The sequence below is a fragment of the Globicephala melas genome, unplaced genomic scaffold (assembly GCF_963455315.2).
Source record: "Globicephala melas unplaced genomic scaffold, mGloMel1.2 SCAFFOLD_829, whole genome shotgun sequence".
Classification (NCBI taxonomy): domain Eukaryota; kingdom Metazoa; phylum Chordata; class Mammalia; order Artiodactyla; family Delphinidae; genus Globicephala; species Globicephala melas.
The window spans coordinates 37,367-42,876 of NW_027207958.1; the positions used below are offsets into that span (position 1 = coordinate 37,367).

Here is a 5,510-nt window from a genome sequence, read left to right on the forward strand (position 1 = left end):
GCGACAACGTGAATCCGAGCTGGGTCAAGTTTGCTGGGAGACGAGAGTGCGATGGAGGCAGGAGAGAGGAAGAAATGCTTTCTGAAACAAAGGCAAGTCTTGATATTCTTTGTTTGGCTGGGCATAGCTCAGGCTGGCTCTGAGCCTAGGCGTTATTCAGTGGCCGAGGAGATGGACAGTGGCTCCTTTGTGGCCAATCTGTTGAAAGACTTGGGGTTGGAGGTAGATGATCTAGCTGCTCGGGCCCCCCGGGTCGTTTCCAAAGGGAAAAAAATGCGTTTGCATTTTGATAGGCAGACCGGGGATTTGTTGTTAAATGAGAAACTGGACCGGGAGGAGCTGTGTGGCCCTACCGAGCCCTGTGTACTACCTTTCCAGATGTTACTGGAAAATCCCTTGAAGTTTTTCCAGGCTGAGCTACGGATTAGGGACATAAATGATCATTCTCCAGTTTTCCTAGACAAAGAAATAATATTGAAAATTTCAGAAAGTATCACTCCTGGAACTACTTTCCTAATAGAGCGTGCCCAGGACTTAGATGTAGGAAGCAACAGTCTCCAAAGTTACACAGTCAGCCCCAATTCCCACTTCCATCTTAAATTACAAGACAGTTCCGACGGCACAATATTACCACGGCTGGTGCTGGACAAAGCACTGGATAGAGAGGAACAGCCTGAGATCAGATTAACCGTCACAGCGCTGGATGGCGGGATTCCACCCAGGTCTGGGACCACCCTAATCCACATTGAAGTCTTAGACATCAATGATAATGCCCCCGAGTTTGCAAAGCTGCACTATGAGGCGCATGTCCTAGAAAACAGCCCCATTGGATCCCATGTTGCCACTGTCTCTGCCAGAGATTTAGATATTGGAACCTATGGAGAAATATCTTATGTACTTTCCCAAGCATCTGAGGATATTCGGAAGACATTTTGGAATAAATGCAAAATCGGGAGAACTCCTTTTAACACAGGAACTGGATTTTGAATCTATTCAGACTTATACATTAAATATTCAGGCGACAGATGGTGGGGGCCTTTCTGGCAGTTGTGTGGTGTTTGTCCAAGTGATGGATTTGAATGACAACCCGCTGGAACTGACCATGTCAACGCTTATCACTGAGATCCCAGAAACCTTGCAGGAGACTGTAATTGCTGTATTCAGCGTTTCAGATCCTGACTCTGGAGACAATGGAAGGATGCTTTGCTCCATCCAAGATGATGTTCCCTTCATTCTTAAACACTCTGTTGAGAATTTTTACAGTTTAGTCACAAACGCAGCCCTGGACCGAGAAACAAGATCCGAATATAACATCACCATCACCGTCACAGATATGGGGACACCGAGACTGAAAACCCAGCACAACATAACCGTGCTGGTGTCCGACGTGAACGACAACGCCCCCGCCTTCACCCAGACCTCCTACACCCTGTCCGTCCGCGAGAACAACAGCCCCGCCCTGCACATCGGCAGCGTCCGCGCCACAGAGACGCGGGCGCCAACACCCAGGTCACCTACTCGCTGCTGCCGCCCCTCGACGCGCACGTGCCCCTGGCCTCCCTGGTGTCCATCAACCCGGACAACGGCCACCTGTTCGCCCTGAGGTCCCTGGACTACGAGGCCCTGCGGGCGTTCGAGTTCCGCGTGGGCGCCGCCGACAGCGGCTCGCCCGCGCTCAGCAGCCAGGTGCTGGTGCGCGTGCTCGTGGCGGACGACAACGACAACGCGCCCTTCGTGCTGTACCCGCTGCAGAACACCTCGGCGCCCTGCACCGAGCTGGTGCCCAGGGCGGCCGAGGCGGGTTACCTGGTGACCAAGGTGGTGGCGGTGGACGGCGACTCTGGCCAGAACGCCTGGCTGTCGTACCAACTGCTCAAGGCTACGGAGCCCGGGCTGTTCGGCGTGTGGGCGCACAACGGCGAGGTGCGCACGGCCCGGCTGCTGAGCGAGCGCGACGCGGCCAAGCACAGGCTGCTGGTGCTGGTCAAGGACAACGGCGAGCCTCCGCTCTCGGCCAGCGTCACGCTGCACGTGCTGCTGGTGGACGGCTTCTCGCGGCCCTACCTGCCGGCCCCGGAAGCGGAAGCGGCGGACGCGGTCCCGAACGCCCCGCTCACCGTCTACCTGCTGGTCGCCTTGGCGTCGGTGTCGTCGCGCTTCCTCTTCTCGGTGCTGGTGTTCGTCGCGGTGCGGCTGTGCAGGAGGGGCGGGGCTGCCTCGGTGGGTCGCTGCTCGGTGCCCGAGGGCCCCTTTCCAGGCCACCTGGTGGACGTCAGCGGCACGGAGACCCTGTCCCAGAGCTACCAGTACGAGGTGTGTCTGACGGGAGGCTCCGGGTTCAATGAGTTGAACGTCTTGAAGCCGATTCTCCCTAGTGGTCTGGTTCAAGACACTGGGCAGGACTAGTGCAAAAAGGCAATTGCAAGAATAGCGTAGGTTTCATTAACAGAAGAATCAGAAAGTTGTCTGGCTACGAATGCTTTCTTTTAAGTCAAGGCTCTTGAGTTGATATAGTATTTTCTTTATATCTTGATTTTACTTTCTGTCTAGTTAACCCTGCATGTTCTTTTTTGATCTACTTCCTACCTTTTCAATCCAGTATTAATGCCTCTTTCTTTTTCTAATAGGTGAGTAAAAATAAATGCATTATCTTTTAATGATGATTTCAAATAGGGTTATTTAAGGTAGTTATTTCAAATTCTCTATGCAAAGCAATGTAGAGAGAGTTCTGAACCACCAATATTAATAATTTACCCTATTGAATATAGTCAGGTAATATTCTTTATAATACTCCTAAAGCAGCTTTGTCTGTGGTTAATGAAGTGGATAACTAAAAATGTTTTAATATGTACCATTTTAAGGTGTATCATCCTGTAGGGGCTTAGTACTCAAATACAACTTACACATATAATTCATTTTCTGTTTTGACATTTGCAATTAATATTTCAACACTGTATATGCTTATATTGGCTAAAAATGGACAAAAAATGTAGGTCAGATTACTCCTAGATTTGCCTAAAGTGTATTTATGATGGATGACTGAGAAAAAAAATTAAAGATAGGCATTTTGAACAACTGATCGTGCTTTTTCGTTTGGCATGAAAAGATTATTTAATAAGCATCTGGTGGAATGACAATTTGTTTTTTAACTTCTGAGATGTAAGTATTATCAACCTGAGGGCCATTTTAAAAAAATTTCAAGAAAGTACATGTATATATGTTCTCTAAATGCTTTATAGCAAAAGTGGTGTCCCATCCAATCCTACTTTAAAAAAATTAATATCTACTTGGCATTTATATGGTGATATATGAAGGAAATATTTTCTCTGTTTCCTCTCTTAGTTCCCTCCTTCAGATTTCAACCTGACATGACTTAGGATTATGTATTGTACTTTGGGATAAACACTGCCCAACCACATCAGCATTCTACCTCCTATAGAGTAATTAAAAGAAGATTAGAAGAATGGGAAGTTCTAAAGGGGAGAGAGCGATATCACTGTGAAAGTCTAAATTAACTACAACTAAGAATAAACTCTTGAAGCAACCAAACATCAATTTTTATGTCTATTTTGAATGAAATAGAAAAAAACCTTATTTTAAAGTACAAAATATTTAGTCTCCAATTATCAAATCTGATTAGGAAAAAATAAAATTTCTCCTCATAGGCATTTTCTCATCCAGAGGCATAGAACTTTCCAGAAATTGAATACTCATGACTAGAAGAAAGAGAACTGAAGTTTCTCAAATTTTTGAAAATTCTCAAAAGAGAAAAAGAATGTTGTTAACTAGATGTTAACTAGACTTATGTCATCATTTGCAATATGCACAAATATCAAATCATTGTCACACCTGAAGCCAATATAGTGTTACATGTCAATTACAGCTCAAAAATTTAAAATGCCTAATGACTGTTAAAAAAAAAATTTAATACTGACATGTCTTCAATCACACATAAAGTTATAATCATATTAAAATGGTGTTATTTTAGGTATGAGAGTGAAATACACGAATCCTTACTAATCAGGGGAAAGACAGTATTTCCTTTCACTCATTAAGTACTTTATAGAGATATTGAATCTGAATCTTTGGTCAGATTTCTTTTTCTTCTTTTCATACTTAGCTGAATTTTCATGAAGATCAGAGAAAAGGCAAAGAATTCTGATCAAGACTTCTCTGTATTTGGCTGGCTAAGTTGCAGCTCATGTGAGAACCAGGGAAGTTTTCAACTACAGAAAATATGGAGGCCAGTTCTTTTTTGGCCAATATGGTATATGATTTTGGACTCAAATTGGAGGCACTATATAACCGGGGAGTTATTTAGACCCAGACATAAGAAGACAGATACGTAATAATATCTTAGTTGATAGATGCACTGAATTCACATATTGTTGAGAAGTGATCAGAGTTTCGTAAAACCAGAAAAGATCATATGGACTAAATTTGAAGATAGGAAAAAATTATACCTTACTCTTGGTTCAAAGTTGCTTTTATTTCTTGGCTATTGGAAACCTTTTACCCTTTTATTTGAAGACAACTTTCAGAAACTTCTTTACCTGGATATTTTATTAAGTACATGACAGAGAGGGCACTATATGTATAGTACTAAGTATCTTTGCCACTTTTTGGAACTCCCCCAACCGAAAGTCCAGAACTAGGTAAAAATGATGACTTTCTACATTCATAATAATTTCCCAGTAGTTTTTCTTTTAAAGGATGGACAAATTCATTACTGTGAATTATTTCCAGATTGATCTCTTACTAATATTCTAATCTAGTTTTTAATACTGAAAGGCAAAGAGATGAAAATGAACTTTAAACTTTTATGTAGAGTTGTTAAAAGACTAAACTATATTCAAATATCACTCATTAAAACTAGTGAACTAACTTACCACACTTTTAATAAATCTTCCTTAATCCTTGAATATGGCTTCCTTGCAAATGGGGACTTTAAAAAATGACAGTTTTTAAACATATATTCCACTACTATATTTTGCTTTTTAGAGTAGATTGTTACATGTTTTAAAGCTGGCAACTTATTAGGCATAATTCAGTTATTTGTATGTCTAATCCTCATGTTCTTAGCCAATAGTTTGGTTGGTCATAGATTTTAAAATGTAAACTAGGGACTTCCCTGTTGGTGCAGCGGTTAAGAATCCGCCTGCCAATGCAGGGGACACGGGTTCGAGCCCTAGTCTGAGAAGATCCCACATGCTGCGGAGCAACTAAGCTCGTGAACCACAACTACTGAGCCTGCGCTCTAGAGCCCACAAGCCACAGCTACTGAAGTCCACGCGCCTAGAGCCCATGCTCTGCAACAAGAGAAGCCACTTCAATGAGAAGCCCCCGCACCGCAACGAAGAGTAGACCCCGCTCGCCGCAACTAGCAAAAGCCCGTGCACAGCAACGAAGACCCAACGCAGCAAAAAAATAAATAAATTTATATAAAAAAATAACATGTAAACTAATTTTCCTTCTCCCTCTTTTGGTATTGAAGACTGTTGATGAACAGT

The 5,510-nt window shown here is 43.3% G+C and overlaps 1 pseudogene; it reads left to right on the forward strand.

The window, feature by feature from the left end:
- Nucleotides 1-5: 5 nt before the first annotated feature.
- LOC132594654 (protocadherin beta-2-like) lies at nucleotides 6-4,129 on the forward strand (annotated as a pseudogene).
- The last annotated feature ends 1,381 nt before the right edge of the window (nucleotides 4,130-5,510 follow it).